This window comes from Cotesia typhae, unplaced genomic scaffold (genome assembly GCF_013202065.1).
Source record: "Cotesia typhae breed Kobodo isofemale line unplaced genomic scaffold, CoteBio_Ctyphae contig_44, whole genome shotgun sequence".
Taxonomy (NCBI): Eukaryota; Metazoa; Arthropoda; class Insecta; order Hymenoptera; family Braconidae; genus Cotesia; species Cotesia typhae.
The window spans coordinates 1,657,702-1,676,616 of record NW_027423753.1 but is presented as its reverse complement, the minus strand read 5'-3'; the positions used below and the strand labels follow the sequence as shown (position 1 = coordinate 1,676,616).

Sequence of the window (18,915 nt, the reverse complement as noted above, 5' to 3'; positions counted from 1 at the left end):
AGGACGCACTCTCAAGATCGTGTCATGTAAATCATACCGGCAATTCTCTGGTCGACGGAAAGTAACACCCGGAATAACACGCGATAAACCGTGAAAGCGTTATGTCAAAGTAATTTATATATTTAGTGTATGACGTGATTCTCGATATAAATATAGATATATAAGTAGGTGAGTTTAATGGGAGTTTGTTTATAGGATGGGAAACTAAAATTTAATATAAAACCCCGAGTCTGGGTAACAAAGCCACATATAAAGTTTAATGGTACACGGTATACTTTTTGTTAAACATGTTTAAAAGTTCCATGCAGACTCTAATGAAATGAAGCCCACTGATGCGGTAATGTTGCCAACTTTAACAGGTCTAACACTAAAATGTTTAATTTACGTATACATTCGAAATAGAGTTTTAATTGAGACGGAGATAGAGATGATGAGTTTTATTTATTTTTGATTTTCATTAATACCCTAAAACAACATACACAGTCCAAAAAAATTCTCTTTATAATTTAATGTAAAATAAATTTAATGGTTTTAGTTTGATAATAATAATAAATTATTGTCGTCGCATATGCTTGATTCAAGCAATCAAAAATAGATTCATAAAAAGCGGTCGGGTGGATTTAATAATAATGTCACGGATTCACATACGACGGAGGAGCCGAAGAAAAACAGGAAACTTAAATCCACCTATAATTTTTTCCTCAGCCAGAGACTCCATAATTCTCAAGCTTAATTCTCTTATTTCTTTGCCCGAGCAAAAGAGAAGCGTCGGAGTCGGTGGCCGGGTTAAGCTCAACCCCTCTGCTCTTGGATTTTTTATCCTTATTCGCGGTCGACGAAATTTTATAGCCAATTACTCACAAATTCTTATTCCAACTTTTAATCTCATTTAGCGCTATTTGTCTTCCGAGCTCAAGAAGACCGACTGACTCTCCCGACATCTGAATGCTGCCTTATAATCTATCGGGCTATTAATTTAACGCCAAGCGTTTTATTTATCGCTTGTTTAAATTAGTCAAAAAATTAAAAATAACTTCCGAATAATCATACAGATAGTAAAAATTTTCATTTATCTATCGTAGAATTTTTTTAACTCGATAGGATTTAATACTCCTCAAATCATTTAATAAACAATCTCAATTAAAGTATCTACCAACCCTATCCCCTTGTCATTGTCTAATTTTATTTTATAAACATCATCAATATTATCTAATATTAATATTGTTTATCAGAATTAACTCATTTAATTTTTAATTTACAATTGGAAATTTTTCTTTAAACTTTATAACCTCGAAAAAGATATTTATAGTAGGAATAATTGAGAGATGGTAACAGTTATCATCACAAAGTATAATAATTATCATCTAAGCTAATTTAAATTTCATATAAAAAATAATGATCCTCGATTTTTTACTTTCTAATATTAAAAGGATTTGAATAATAATATAGAGACATAAGATCAAAGGCTCAATTACCAGTAGCTGTTGATGTTAATGTCTAATATGTATATCGTTTATCGTATATTAATAGGTATTAGTACCCGTATCACGTGATATTAACATTGATTCGGCAACCGACGCATGTCTCTTCTCTTATCGGAGCATTATCTGCGGTGTCGGCGGCCCTCGACGACCCTTATTGTGCGGATATTGCCGAAATTCGCGAAATAGTTGTTACCGGAGATTGTCACCAGCCAATCGAATTCCACACGGTCCACCGGCGCTCGCTGCTGCGTCACCTGCGTGCATTCTGAGCAATAGACATTTCCTATCCTGGACTGGCGAGTCCCATTAGCGACGATTGTGTCCTGGTTATATTATACTGAGTAACGCCAGAGTAGTTACTCTGGCTGAAGCTACACATCTGTTGTCCCTAGACACATCGCCTAATACCACCTAAACCCTTCTGCGCCCCTTCCTCGACTCTAAGCTCCATTTACTCGCTCTAGTGATACTATTTACATTGCCTCCTTTCTGCACTTAACTCCTGAATCAATTATTTCTTAATTGAGGGGATACATTAACTGGGATTCTTCCGTTGGAAGAGCTTTTTTATTGTTTTATAGAGAGATAAAAATAATTAACTTGATTTAAAAGAAAATTTGTGAATCAAGGAAATTATAATAAAAAGTTTCACTGGTTTTAATTGAGATTAAAAATTTTTGAATTAAGTAAAATTTTTTTAATATAATATGTTATTTAATGATTCATAAAAAAATTTCAAAAATTTTTTTTATGGAAATTTTGATCATAAATTTTTTATGAAAATATCGAATATTTATTTAAAATATTAATCCTTAAATTAATTGCTGAAAAATGTAGTTGAAAAAAAAAAAATTGTGTAAAAATTAGAAACAAATCTAAATTATGTGCAAATTTTAAAAAATTTGATTAATTAAAAATTAAAAGTATAAAAAAAAAATAAATTGTAAAATATACTCAGATTCTTGTTAATTTTTAATATTTCAAACAATTATTCAGACTCAAGACTAGCATTTTAATTTTTTTTTGACATTTACAAAGCTGTAATTACTGTTTGAATTGATATTTATTATCCATCGATTATTATTTCTCATAGCTCATCCTTTTCCGAGTATGTATAAGCCCTTACATCAATAAATTAATAAAAACAGTGATTGTTTTATAAAAATAGGGCTTATTATCACGATTGTTATGAAAAATAAACTCGACAGCGTAAAGAACAGTGAAAGGAGTGTTAATTTTGAAAAATCTAAAAGTGTAATCTTGAAAAAGCAAAGGCCGTAGCAAGTGCGATATAATAAGGGAGCTCGAGTGTGTATCACCCCAGAGCGAGTAGAGGAAGGAAGCAGCAAGCCAGCCCCGTTCGGTTCCGAGACAGTTTGTACAAGTACCAGCTACCAGCTACAATTCTTATCTGAGATTGTGTATATAATATTATATGTATGCTATATACGTTCTCGAGATACACAAACATGTGTGTATAAACATGTGGAGAAGGAGGAGGGCTTGTGGGAGGCTGACGCGAGTGCCGAGCCGGGGTTGGTGGGGTGAGGTGGACAGGGGTCTCGCGTGCAGCCTTGACATGGCCCAGAAAATCAATGGGACCTCCAACCGACAAACTCGGTCAGCGCTGCATGGCCCCGTGGCCCCGACACCCCTCACACATTTCCAGAGTTCTCTTGCTGTGAAAACTCGGATCTTTCGCTTTCAAGTTTACCATCTTTACTTCAGTTGGTCTTTAATTTTTCGTTAAGTAACTCCTTCTCATATTTTTTTATTTCATACATCAAGGATCTTTCTTTACTTTTTTTTTATATATTTAGATATACTATTATCATTATTATTATTATTAATATCGAAATTATTAAGAGAATAAGCAAAATTTTGTGGCTAGTGTATTTATATGACCTGGAGTTGTGCCTGTTCATTTTTTCATATCATTCTCACCGATAGAAAATTTATAATGATAAGTATTTAGGCTGCATTCGAAAATGCTCTATCTTTAAATACATAATTAAGAAATGACCTTGTATCTTGTCAACTATTGACATTTTTAAAGATATAAGCTCATCTCAATGCTACACTTATCAAGACCTTTCATTTGAGTACCCACATCAATTTTTCATATATTTATAAATATGTTATATATATATGTATATATGAAAAATATATAAAAATACATGTGGGTACTCAAATGAAAGCTCTTGAAGAGTGTAACATCGGGATGAGCTGATATCTTTAAAAATGTCAACAATTGTGAAATAACTTTGTATCTTGTGAATTATTGACATTTTTAATAAAGCAAAATTTTATTTATTTATAGTTGCTAGTTATCATTATTATTATTATTATTATCATCATTATTATTACTAGCGAAGTACCCAATAAAATAATAATAATTTTCTTGAATTTTTTTAATATAAAACCTTAAAAGTAAGAAACAAAAAATTCGTTAATATATTGAGTAATTAAATCAAAGGGGAAGTAAATTTGCGTGCTTACACTAGTCACAAAAATTAAGGGATATAAAAAAAATTCCAAATTTTTTGGTGATTTTCAGCGAGCTGTAACTCCGAAGAAAATGATCGCACAGAAAAAAAAAAAAGCAAATTGTAGCTCCAAGTGTCTAGTTTTTAGATATGACCATGAAAATTTTTTGTCATCGTCAGGTCTGGAGAAATCCTAAGAAAACTACTGAAAAAAACTTTTTCGAAATTTTTTTTCGTCTTAAAAAAGGTCTACGGGCTTCAAAAAAATTTTTCGATTGTTTCGTTTAAAAGCTCTTTTAGTAAATTTAATACCCTTTAATTTGACGTAATCAAAAAGCCTGTACGATAATTTGCCGCGGAGTTATCGTCAATCAAAGCAAAAAGTTTTTTTGACTTTGGAAATCAATAACTCTGGAAATAATGACCGTATAGGAAATCGAAGGAGGGTTTTGAAAACTACACAATATTCTCTATAAGAAAACGTAAACCGCTTTTGAAGAAAAAATTTTTTTGAATTGAAAACTCGGACTGAAAAAAGACAAAAATTCGCATAATTAAGGATATTTGGATAACTTGGTATAACTTTGGATAAAATGGATGAACGAAGGATATCGTTGGTAATTTTTAACTTCAAAGTGTCCCCTAAAATCCCTAAGAAATTCAAAGCGCTGCGATTTTTTGTTCATAGTGCCCAGAAGCTTCAAATTCTGTGTTTTCGCAAAAATCACCATTATGAGCAATTTTGTGATTTTTATTCATTTTTCCATTGAAAAAAATTTTTTTCAAAATTCTTTATTTTTTCGATCAAAGAGATTGATTTTTCAAGAAATTTGAAAAAAAAATTTCAATTTTTTCGAAAATTTTTTCGAAATTTTCTCAATTTTTTCGACTGTTTTACCGCCGGCATTAGCGTTACCCAAAGCGTACCACGTGGAGGTTGCTCGGTCGGATTTACGCTTCTCACACACACACACGTGTGTGTGTGTGTGTGTGTGTGTGTGTGTGTGTGTGTGTGTGTGTGTGTGTGTGTGTGTGTGTGTCTTTGTCTGCGTGTTTGTCTGTTTGCAGCTGCCGAATGACCTCTGTACGCACGCGGCAGTAACTGCTCAGTACCGTGTATTGCCACCTCTGTTCCGAATCACAGCTCGTAAACGCTCTTGCATGTTGATGCATCGTCGAATATCACGTTGCGAAATTCCTTGCCAACAACGTAACAACGCTTGAGTCAACTGATGAAGATTGTGCAGTTGCGGATAGTCTCGCCGCAATCGACGCCCAAGCATGTCCCAAACATGCTCAATTGGGTTCAAATCAGGACTCATCGCTGGATGATTAAGCGTTGTTACGTTGTTGGCGCGGAGAAAAGTTCGCGTACGAACTGCAGTGTGAGGACGAGCATTATCCTGCATCAAAATGAACCGTCTTGCCCCCATGCGTGTGCGCATAGGCAGGACGTGTGGCTCCAGAATTTCGTCGACGTACCTATCGGCAGTCAACGTCCCACGAACGATGACCAACGGGGTTCTGGTATTGAAGGACACGCCTGCCCACACCATGACTGATCCACCATTGAAAGCTGTAACTGGTCTCGTAAAACTATCCCGATCTCGTTCTCTACGACGGCGCCAAACGAGAGATCGTCTATCGCTGCCATGAAGACAAAATCGAGATTCGTCAGTCCACAATACACTGGTCCACTGTCTACGACCCCAATGGTGATGATCATGAGCATAGGCCAATCGGGCTCAGCGATGTCGTGGAGTGAGCATAGGCACGCGATTTGCGCGTCTAGCGCGTAGTCCTTGCTCTCGAAAGCGATTTCGAACCGTCAATGCCGATATGTGTTGTTGGGGAGGACGTTGTCGACGATTGCGAAATTAATGAGCGATCGTGTGGGCATGCGCAGTAGGGTTTCGAAGAGCTTCTCGAATGATAGCTCGATCATCACGCTCGGTAGTGATTCGTAGTCTACCTTGACCCGGACGACGATCGTAACTTTGAGTCGCGTTAAATCGGGCATAGGCCCGACTGATAACGGACTGGCTCACTCCCATAGAAGCTGCTACTTCCACCTGACTGTAGCCCTCTTGAAGGAGGGTAACAATGCGAGCCACATCTGTGGCAGCTAAATGTCGACGAGGCATATCAAAAGGTGCTTATCAAAGAAAAGCTTACATAAAATTCACGTAAGGAATTTAGGCTAAAAAGAAAACGTAAAATTCAAGTTTTGTGTGAGGAAAAGCCGAACTCCGCGGGGGTATATCAATTTGTTTTTATTGAATTTTTAAAATGAGATTTAAAACTAAGGCAGTTGTAGCGGACAGAAAAAAATTGAGTTAATTTTTTTGAAAATAGTGAAGCATTCTGAAGACGATAAAAAAAAAAATTAAAAAAAAAAATTTTTGATAAAAAAAATTTCGAAAAAAATTTTCGAAAAAATTGAAAATTTTTTTTTTTTTTTTTTTCAAATTTCTTGAAAAATCAATCTCTTTGATCGAAAAATAAAGAATTTTGAAAAAAAAAATTTTTTTCAATGGAAAAATGAATAAAAATCACAAAATTGCTCATAATGGTGATTTTTGCGAAAACACAGAATTTGAAGCTTCTGGGCACTATGAACAAAAAATCGCAGCGCTTTGAATTTCTTAGGGATTTTAGGGGACACTTTGAAGTTAAAAAATTACCAACGATATCCTTCGTTCATCCATTTTATCCAAAGTTATACCAAGTTATCCAAATATCCTTAATTATGCGAATTTTTGTCTTTTTTTCAGTCCGAGTTTTCAATTCAAAAAAAATTTTTTCTTCAAAAGCGGTTTACGTTTTCTTATAGAGAATATTGTGTAGTTTTCAAAACCCTCCTTCGATTTCCTATACGGTCATTATTTCCAGAGTTATTGATTTCCAAAGTCAAAAAAAACTTTTTTGCTTTGATTGACGATAACTCCGCGGCAAATTATCGTACAGGCTTTTTGATTACGTCAAATTAAAGGGTATTAAATTTACTAAAAGAGCTTTTAAACGAAACAATCGAAAAAATTTTTTTGAAGCCCGTAGACCTTTTTTAAGACGAAAAAAAATTTCGAAAAATTTTTTTTCAGTAGTTTTCTTAGGATTTCTCCAGACCTGACGATGACAAAAAATTTTCATGGTCATATCTAAAAACTAGACACTTGGAGCTACAATTTGCTTTTTTTTTTTTTTTTCTGTGCGATCATTTTCTTCGGAGTTACAGCTCGCTGAAAATCACCAAAAAATTTGGAATTTTTTTTATATCCCTTAATTTTTGTGACTAGTGTATAAATGTTTGTCGCAGAAGAGAAACAATTAACGCAGGTTATTTAATGGGACAATAGTTAGCGAGTTAGATATTAACAGAAGTAGGCTTAACCAAACAGAGGAATAAAGTAGAGTGAATTAGAGTCTAGAAGCGTTTCATTAAGTGTATTCAAAGTCACATTCCCATTACTCGTAGAGGTTTAATGTTGACATTGAAAATATTAGCTTAATACGGTTGTTACAATTCAACTATAAACATAACGTCTAGTTTAATAGAACTGGCTGCCTCGTACTCTTAAACTCTATCTACTAGGTAGTTCTCTTCTATCTAAGAGACTTTTCCAGCTTGGAGCTAACAGCTACCAGCGACTGTTGTTTTATAATCCAAAAAAAATACCCCGAGATATTTTTACAGACTTTGTTATTGTGGTTGCTAAAAATTTATTGGATTTTTCAGTGACCGGAATAAAATTATTTTATTATTATTATTATCATCATCATCGGGTATTTAATTAACGGAGAGTAAAAACAAGAATGTGGTAGTGGGTGAGGTTTTAGAGAATGTATTGTAAGTTTTAAGTGGAGCCTTGGCAAGCAGACAGGGTTGCCAATCAATGCGAGGCCATCAGCCTCTAGTCCATGGCCCTATGCATACTTTAGTAACCCTATTCACGACCTAGTCAATGATGAAAGACTGGATTACTAACCACCCCTTCTACCGGATATCTATTAATGATGATTCACGACACACTGCTTCAATAAATAATTCTATAATCGGGAAAATGTTTTAAGTTAATTTTACACTGGTATTTTTAGACGGCAGGTTTAGTTACATAAATAACAGTGCATTGATAAAAAATTGACTTTGTTCTAGAGAAAAATTTTTATTTAAGAAAATTATTCTGCAGAAAAATTTTTTAACTACTTAGAAAAAAATCAATTAATAATAATATCAATTTTTGTTTAATTTGACACATTAATTGACGAACAAATTTCTAATAAAATAAACAAAAAATTGCATCAAGTTATTTTTTTTATCACACATAATCTAATGTGGCAATGTCAGAATATATTTATTTCTATTTTCAAAATTTGACATGGCCGTTATTTGAAAAACTAACCAACCAATTTCAACCATCCTCTAACTTGTTCAAGGTTATGCCCCAAAAAGAAAATGTACAAAGTTTGATAAAGTTCCCTTCAAAATTACAGAAGCACTGATACACATGAATTTTTGAATCGATCTAATTTTCGACTCACCGAAAAACTTTGGAAAAAAATGATAGTTAAGGTAATGAAAAATAAATACAAGCAGAGTTTCATGCTGTTGTTTTGCTTAAAATTACCTTGTAAGATTCAAAGCTCTTATTACCTAAAACTCTCGGAAGGTGAAGGAATCGTGAGCACTTATAAACCACCGCTCTATTATCTCAGCCTTTTATCCAAGTTACATTAGCTAGCACTATTGTTGTTGTTGTTGTTATTATTATTGGTGGTGGTGTATTATATGATCGCGTGATCTTTTCATCGGGGATATTACACTACGCCTTAGGCTAAAAATTGAGAAATCTCGTGAGCTAGCGGTTTAATGCATTAAAATTACCGATGACTAATGTTTCCTTTTTTTGCATTTTTTTAATCATAATTATTTATATTTTTTATGGGTCTCGTTCTCCTTGGGCGCGGTGTTTGATCATTAGTGTGTTTAAATATTTACCTGACTGTCGTGCAGTTAAGTATCTTGATTTAAATCTCATTTATTAACTGTGAAAAAATATTATTTCCTCTTGAGGCTAACCAACTTACTTTAATTAATTAAATTCAATTGAATTATACTAAAAACCTAACTATTTATATCTATATATTTATAATTTACAATTTGGTTGATAATTTTCTCAATGAAATCGCTCTTTATCAGCTTATTCTGGCGTTCTGTCAGGCGGACTAGTTATTTTTATTTTCAGAGAAGTAGTACCGAGCTTGCTTGCCGGTGGTAGTCCGATAAGAGTATGTACAGGGGAATGCCAGTTAATTATATCACACTACCCCATTACCGTGCCGGGAGAGCGCGATTGTAATGGTCTTTTATACACAAGTAGCGCTACTTTTTCCCTTCTCTCTCTCTCTCTCTCTCTCTCTCTCTCTCTCTCTCTCTCTCTCTCTCTCTCTCTCTCTCTCTCTCTCTCTCTATCTCTCTTTTTCCATCAATTTTTTCACTATTTTTTTTCTTCCACTTGACTGACTCTGTGGTTGCTTGCTGCATCGGCCCTTATATTACCTGCTCACTCTTTTATTCCCCTTTCTCTAGCTCCGCGTAACAATATTTTTTTATAATTGCGTTATTGATAGCATCAGCTGTTTATGAACTGCGTCGTCAATTTTATCCAATACAGTCAAAGTCAGTATATCAACTTTTCTACTTTTTATCAATCAACGTTAATTCCTTCACTTTGCTAACTATGACTTTCATTTTTATCCCTGTTATTGAGAAAATAACTTAAAAAACGTCAATTAAACTGTCCAGCTGCATAAAAATTAGTTTAGTAATTGTTAAAAATAAAAATCTATGTTAAATAAGTTTCTTAAGAGTGTCAAAACAATAATTTTTATCATATAACTTATCCTCTAAAAATTAACTCTCTGGTAGGGAGATAATTTAGCGCTCATACGCCATCTATCGGAAATTTTCAATACTAATTTTGGTCGCAAAATTATATATGGGCATATATGAACATATTAAGCTTTATATGAGCATATGAAGTCATATTAGAAATATATGGCCATCATTTTATCAGATAAGGCCATAGAAAATTTTTTTACGAACATGTAGAGCCATATTAGATTTTGTATAATGGAAAAAAAAATCAATTTCTGTAATAATATTCGATATCCAGGCATATCAGATTTATTTACGAACATATCTATCAAAAAAATTTTCACGAGCTGATTTTACATTATTTAAACTAAAATATCGCGGCTTTTACGGATACAGTCGGCAAAAATCCAGATTCAGATAAAAAAAAGTCTAAAGAGTATCAGGTGTAAGCCGGGAATGAAGTAAAAAGTAATGTAGGATGAAGTGATGGAGAGCATGGAAAGAATTTTGTGTGCAAAAGCCCATAATGTTTGTGTTTGTGTATGTGTTTTGCCGAAGCGAAAGATGGGCGACCATTAACGTACTAAGCGTGTGTATCAGAGTGCGCTGCAGTATGGGCTATGCCAGGAGCACGACAGGGGTGTAATAAAAGAGCTTTCTGGAGCACATTAAGGTAATGCGTTGGTGTCGCGGCTCACCGAGGCTTGCAGATGAGTTTAGACGCTTTAAAACTGGCTCCGACCGCCAGTATTCCCCTTGCTCCTACTTTTTGCCATTTTCCACCTTTTTACTCACTTTAGCTCTCCACTCTAGCCTTTTACGTTGCGTAGCTCTGTGTCTTTATATTTTTTTTCTGAATAAATTAATCAATGGGAGAAAAGTTTTTCCAGGATGGTTGACTTTAAAAAAAAAAAGGACGCTGATAAAGCATAGAGGACTTTACGAACTGTCAAGTCACAAAGTATATATCCTAATGTAAATTTCTCCATCGCAGCATAAATATCCCGAGGGTTATGACAGTAGACTGAACTCACTGGAATATATATCTCGAGGGACTCAATTACCTACGTTTGCCAACTATGATCACACTAGCTCTACTCTCTGAAAGAGGAGAGACGACTTATAGTCTGTCTCCTGACAGATGGAGAGCATTCAAGGAACTACTCGTCTACATTGAGTGAACTACCGAGAGCAAAGTTACAAATTAAAGGCCCTAATAAAAGCTAGCCGGTATCTGAATATTCACCAGTTACTAAAAGTTTATCTTCAACTAATCATCATCTCTTTCTAAGGACATTATATGTTGCCACAACAGGAATTCGATTGTCAACACATATTAGTTATACATAATTAAACAATAAATGCTTTAACTAATATCACAACGAGTTTAGTGGAATTTCAATGTTAATTTACACAACAATGACGACGACAGTGAATCTATGACGATGATGCATCCTCCCTTCTCAATGATACGGATGCCAATGACGTTGTCCTATCAGCATGACATTAATAGATCAAATACATTCACGAACAAAGGATATTTACTCGGCAAACATGGCCGCATCGATCTCTAATCTCCAATTGTCTGACGCCCAGTAAGCTCCCTTGTTATCTAATCACAGCTATAATTATAATTACAATCCAAATATATAATATAATAATAGTTCATAACATTGATCTTATGAAACTTATAAATTTATCACTAATCAGGCTGTATATAAGATCAATCAGAAATTTATTTTAGTTTCTCTAGACATGCGAACGTCAATTAGAATGTCAAATTAAATAAAAATTGGATTTGTACTCCATTTAACTAAAAGCCAATACCATCTAAGCTTTCTACAAGGGTTATAGAATTTTTTTACTTTATTACTTAATTTATAAAAGTTAACTCTCTACTAAGGAGCAGATTTAGCGACCATACGCCACCTGTTGGATATTTTATGTACTAAATTAGGTTAAAAAATTTTATATGAGCATTTTAAGTCATACTAAGTCAAATATTTCTATATATGGCCCGATAAATCAATATATGGTCTAAAATGGGCATATAAAGTTATATTAAGCCTTAATAAATTTAATATGGTTTAACGTGTCAATATATGGCCTGATATAGCAAATTTTCATATCGAACCATATATATAGAGAGATGAAAAGTTGTATAATGGATATGAAAGGCCCTGGGTACATCAAATTTACTAAAATGTCCACATCTAGCCATAAAAGAATTTATTCACCGGCAAAATAGCCAATGATAAATCATACTTTGTTAGAGAAGAAAAAACTCGACTGAAGGTTATTTCTCAACGTCTCAAGTATTTTTCCAGGGAATAATGCTACACGCAAAGTGAACCATTTAAATGGGAATAAACTAAGTGAGCGATGAAAAATATACGAAAGTTTATAAGATCTGAATATGAGAGCAAAAATGTGCTTATTTATCCTCTTCCGCTAATATTATTCCGAGCTTTTTCTGCATTTTTGATCGGTATACTAAAAGAGCTTTTTTTCCTATCGCTGATTTAAAAACTCCGGACAAAGTTTACCGCTTATTTCTCACTGGTCTGAGACTTTTTAGCCAGTACACTTCTAAACCCGGAACAAATTAGCTGTTCTTAAAAGGAGTAAACTCACAAATCTTGGACGTTTATGTGGAAAAAGATATAGTTGTATAGTTATGTAGATCTAGATGTAAATTTAAATGTATGTGTATGTTTTTATATGGGAAAGTAGTGTTAGAAGTTGTTCCAAACGAATACACTCACCAATGACGGGAGCTCTTCTATTTTTCTCTATACGTATATAGATGCGATATTTCGCCCGGGAAATACTTCCGCTTCCGCCATAAATCTTTTAACGTGCAGTTTCAGTTGAGCTCCAATTTTCACGAGCCACGCGTTACTGTCAGATCCATTTGTGTTATGTTGCGCTGACCCGGCTCCCATTTTATCCCAACAACTGAAAATATAAATTTTATTATTATTATTTTTTGAAATTGTCAGAGAATTCCATCCGATTTATTGCTTTTATTTCATTAAATATAAATTCATAAATTTAATGTATTAATTATCAATGAAATAATATCCAGCGTAAATTTAATTTGGCATTAAATTGAATTATTGAATGTCGAAATAAATAACAAAGATTGAAACGGAAAAGAAGAAAAATTTGGCACGTGTCTATCGTCTCACTCGATTGGTTTGCGGTTAAAAGTCTCGGAAAAATAAGTGATGATTGGCAAATCCGAGTCACTGGCGGTTGCTCTGGTAAGACTAGTGGCACGGAAAGATAAAGAGCAACTTTATGACAGGCTGGTGACTCAAAAACACTACTAACAGTGTAAAAGTATGAGAGTGTAAGAAAACACCCAACAGGAGGAGTGGGTGAAAAAAATGACAGGGTGGATGAGGGCCGCTTACCAACAACTTCTAACTCGCTATTTCTTAACTCGACACCCATGAATTCCCCAAAGTTATTGTCAGACCGTCACACGACCGCACAACCGCAACTTTCTGCAAGTGTCTTGTGTAAGAAAAACTTTTGTTTCAAGTAAACAAACTTTGATTTTTATTACTGCTGGTAAAATCCTCTGAAAAAATTTATGTGGATACAACAGCCATTTCAAAATAATTTATGTGTCTACATATGTCCTAAAATGGCCCTCATACGGTCATATATGTCGATATTTAATTTTTTTACAAAATTAGTTTTGAAAATCTCCAACAGATGGCGGATGGTCGCTAAATCTTCTCATTAGAAGAGAGATAATTTTTAGGGGTTAACTTATAAAATGAAAAATTTTAATCTCGGCTCTTTTGAAGAGCTAAACATTGCATGGAAAAATATGTGTCATATTTGAAAATAAATATGATTTTGAAAATAACACACTTGGGGAAAAAAATGTTTATATAATTATGTAAAATATTTTCCATGTAAATTCAACACTTTTCAAAATGGTAATTTTAGTTTTTTTTTTTTTTTTTTTTTTTTTTTGTTATAAATTTAACATTTTTTCCACCTGCTAAATTTACATTTTTCTTCATATAAATTTGACATTGTTTCCATGTAAATTTAATATGTGGAAGAAATATTAAATTTACATTTTTCTTCATGTAGAAATTTAAATTTTTCCTTATGTGAAATCGATATTTTCAAGTTGACAGTTTTTAAAAAGTAAAAATTATATTTCTAAAAATGTATACTTCACAATTCTGTCTTGACAGGAGTAAAACTGTAATTTTAATAGATTTTTCTGTAATCATGTAATTTATGTTTAATTAACTATTAAACCAATTTAAAAAAACGTCAAGTTAATTGACGAACACATTTCTGAAAAAAAAAATTATAATTAATTTTTTCTTCGTTTTCATACATAGATATTTATGAAAATTAGAAATTTCAGAAAATTTTTTCAAGGAAAATTAATTAAATTTTCTCTAACAAACCCTTCTATCAACGTATAATTACTGATAATCCCTGGTATACAATATTAAAAATACTAAAATGAAAACATGTCCATAAAATGATATTTAGTAGTTGTCTATAGAGAATATTGCTTTTTAATATAAACGGCTTTGGTAAACTAAATTTAGATAATAATAGTTAAGCTAGCTGGTGTGTGTTAACACGGTTGTTCCATACACGAGCTATACAATATATAACAACTCAAGACGCATGTGCATTTGATATGTGACGGTTGAAAGAGAAGGTCTTTACTTGCGTGCTCACCTGTCCATGAACAAAAACAGTAACTACTAGCATATACATAAAATCCTCATTAACAAACAGCGATGACGGGCGTAGTAATAAAATTACCAATAGCAGTAACACTAAACTACCCTTAAGTTGTAAAAAATAATTAATTCTCTTAATAACAATAATAAAATAAAAATATCAATAATAATATTAAAAATAATTATGTATGTACTTGACGTTTACCTACTGCTCGCCTAGCCAGAGTTGAGTGTAATCGATCCGTGGCAGTAAAGAGCCTCGAGAATACTCACTGGGTCAGCGGGTACGGATTCAATGTCAGTGCTCGCGCTCTGTCTGATCGATAGACCGTGAGTATCAGTGCCCACTTGAGAGAAACTTACTTGTGAGTGTTTTGTTTGGTTTTTCATAACCCGTAAAAAAATGTTATTATATGGCTTGATACGCTAATATATTGCCATATTAAAATTTATAAAAATTTCTATACGTAGCCTGACATAGAAAATTGCCATATCAAGACATATATGTCCATGTTAGGCCATATATAGTCGGATATATCCATATAAAATTTTTAAGATGGCTATACATGTCATTATGTGGCCATATATGGCATTATATGGCTTAATATGGCTCAACATTACCATTTAGGTTTTGACATATGCTCATATGGCTTATATGGCCTGATATGAAAATTATTTCTTTCAAAATATGTCAGGTCATATATGGCCACTCAAAAAAATTTTTTTCACAGGAAATCATTAATGAAAAATTTATGATTTATTTAGACGAAGTAAGCTCACTATTTAGGCGGATATTGCTCTATTAAACGATTTATTAACCGTCGGTCTGGTTTTTATTTCGCGGTATACAGTCCTCAGCCCCCGATAACAGGTGTCGTGCGGTAGCCTGTCAGTCTTATCGGGCATTGTGTACTGTGTTGACGGGAAGGGGCTAAGTGAACAATATCTTTGATCGGATACGACCAAACGGCTGTCATTTGTCCACCCTAACGTGACACTACCGTGATGATACTAATCCCCAGGCCATCTGTTTAACCAATCTTTACTTTTTTTTATTTTATCTTTAGCTTATACTTAATATAATATAATATAACAATAATACTGTTTGAGACTTGTGACGGACAGATAGATAACTATTAGATAAATTTAATAACATTGATATTGATATTGATACGGATCAAGGGGAACTTGTACAAGTACTTACGCTAAAGTACCGTAATTTGAATAGAATGTTTGGATTTTTTACTGAAAATTTTATGTCAGGGTTAGACAATTTTTTAACGAAAAATAAAACAATTTGATTTTATTTTTTAATAATAATATTTTTCACAAAAAAAAATTAAATCTTACTTTTCGTTAAAATTGTCACGTTATATCATAAATTATAAGTTATGATTAATAGATATTTTATGATAATTATAATGAATATGGATTTCAAGAAATAATTTAAAACTTAAAACCTTGGAAGCGTTAAAAATTGGGGACGTCTAAAAAAGTTGCGAAAATTCCTCCAACTTTTGAGTTCAAGGCAACCTAAGCGTGATTATAACCTCGAGGTCACTAATTTCCATTATTACAATACTTTTTCATTAGACAAGAAAGCAAAGAGGTTTCATCAATGAGAGTGCCAACGGAATATAAATAATAGTTAAGAGTAATAAATAACAAGAAATAAGAAACTAGTAATAATTTGCAGCATTAAAATATTTTTAAATCGACTTTTGATAACTCGCAAATTGGCCTGATCGCATGTTGTCAAGGAAAATGTAATTAAGCTTGCAATGAAATAAAATTACTGCGACAAGGTCAAAGAACTAGCAACTGCATTAAAAAAAAATTAAAAAAAAAAAAAACAAATAGTTATTTTGTGATTACTCTTAATCGACACACCTTTGCATGATTATCTTCATCTTCAATCACATCTTAATAATATAATACAATACTCGCAAACTAGATTTTATATTTTAATCAACGCTCAGAAAAAAACATTCCGTTAATGTCAACAAAAAAATGAACTTTTGTACTAGAAAGTCTATTACAAATTAATTTAATTTTTCGACTCTTAATTTTGTTGAGAGAAATTATAATTAAAGTCTTTTATGAGTTACGAGTAAAATTTTTCTGCAATCTTAAGTTAAATTGAGAGTGACGTTTTTTGAACGGAAATTTAATTCTAGTAACTTTTAGAAGTTAACTTTCAACAATTTAACGTGGTTTAGATATTTTAAAAGCGAACAAATTTTTATTCGCGTGTCATAAATTTTTTTTTACCCTCAAAAAAAATTTTGAAATGACCTAAAACACTCACAGGTGTTTTTTCACAGCTATTTAGTTTCAAAAATTTAAATACGTCCCTCAATATCTAGATCTCGTAAATTAAACTAATCGCCAGTAAGATTTTAAGAACACCACGATGGATTCGATAACTCGGGTCTATATAACTGCCTCGCGCCTCACCGGTAATCTTTACCAGTTAAAAAGCCGTAAGCTCGAGACAAATGGCGTCACAATTGATACTCAATAAAGATAATAAAACAGTTAGATAATTAGCTGTAACTATTGCCCTTATTAAATAACTTCATTGTTCTCTGTCATCTTGAATTTAATTCAAAGGCGTTACAATAAACTATACCCGTACAATTGACTAATAAAATATCTTTCTCCGTCCAACGATTAATTAAATTTATACAATAGACGTTTTTCTCAATTAACTCAAGCTTTGTTACTTGGATACCTTACCAATTCATTAATTGAATAATAAATAAACTTTGTTCAATTTGAATAAAATTAAATCACTGTAGAGTGATTTAATTAAATTCTCTACTTTTCTTTTTTTCTTTAGATTTTTATCCCGCGAAATAAAATATTAATTAATTTGAATAAAATAATTCATTAGTTTGTAGAATCCCACAGAGAAGAACCAGACAATTTAATTTTAATAACCAACAACAATCTATAAATAATCCGACTTGGGAATTAAAAATGAAGATAAATTAATTAGCGACGAACGAACAGAATTGAATATTAACTATCATTTAATCAAGTATTGATTCAATTGGATACTTTTTTTTTTATTCAAACAGAAGTGAGTTGAAGGGATAAATTTACTCTATCAGTTTAAAATTAAGTAATGACAGCCGATAACTAATTAACGTTTATCATTATCATTACCAAATCATCATGTTGTAATTAATATTAAAATTGTTTGGTTTAATTAAAACGCCGGTATAATATTTGAGATTTGTGTAAACAGCGGTGCGGCATTAGATTAGTCGTATTAATACCAAAAATTCATTGTAATTACTCGTACTCGTGGTGATGTAATTACAGAGTGATTGAGAGCCCAATTTTGTAAATATACCGTTTGGTTCCTGATTTTGTAAACAGAAATTTCCAACGATAATTTCACATTGCTGTTCTCCATTCTCTGCTCTACATCATTCTGTTATACAAAATATATACTAACAGTCAATCCTGCATTCCGTTTTATGTTGTTCAGACATTCTGTTTACCAAAAACAGCAAATATTCGGATCCAGGAATTAGTTTGAATAATATATTAATATGAACGTCCAGAAATATGGAGGCGTTTTAGTCGCAGACAAAAATTATACCGTGAAAAAATTTCGAATGTAATTTTTTTAATAAAGATAGTGTTAAAAATCTCCGACAGGTGGCGCATGGTGGCTAAATCGTCTCAATAGTAGAGAGTTAAGTTCTAAAATAAAACTATTTTCTTTAATTTCTTTAAGAAGCCTGTCTGACATTAATTTTTAGTTGTAAAAAAATTCATTGGCATGTACATTTATGTAAAAAATAAAAAATTATAATAAATAATTTTTTTAGGTTCATAAAAATTGAATATTAATTTTTGTTTGAAAAAAATAGGATTAATTGACTTAAACTTTATATTAAAAATAATAAATTAGTATGACCAAATTAGACCATGTATTAAAATTAAATGTAAATGGTTATATTAGAAAATTTTATGACAAAAGAAAACAAAGTTGACGTATAATATTATTTCCATCATACGCAGACTACTGGCGTATATATCCTGTAAAAAGAAAAAAAAAAAAAAAAAAACTGCGAAAAGGAGAAAAGAGATCAAGAAGACAAGAAAATAAAAGTATATTTTCCTTCTCCGGTCTCTATTTTGTTGCGTCTCTTTTTCGATCTCTTTCGACTATTTGCAATGCAATTTTCCAGCTGTTTCACAATTTTCTCGGTAACGTTCCCATATTTAGATACTCTGTGATCTATTGAAAGATAGAATAACATCTGTTTACTCCGTACTTGAATCACGTTGCGGAAAAATAATAAATTGAGCTCCAATAT

At 32.4% G+C, this 18,915-nt stretch overlaps 1 protein-coding gene and 1 long non-coding RNA gene across 15 annotated transcripts in view; one reads left to right on the top strand and one right to left on the bottom strand.

Annotated features, from left to right (window-relative positions):
- Rdl (Resistant to dieldrin) overlaps positions 1 to 18,915 on the top strand; it is a 94,372-nt gene that overhangs the window by 17,983 nt on the left and 57,474 nt on the right. The gene's annotated exons all lie outside the window — the stretch shown is intronic.
- LOC141528826 (uncharacterized) overlaps positions 1 to 18,915 on the bottom strand; it is a 132,948-nt gene that overhangs the window by 68,843 nt on the left and 45,190 nt on the right. Inside the window, exon 3 of the long non-coding RNA XR_012479477.1 lies at positions 12,611 to 12,803. This is a non-coding gene — a long non-coding RNA (uncharacterized LOC141528826). The remainder of the gene's footprint in view (positions 1 to 12,610; positions 12,804 to 18,915) is intronic.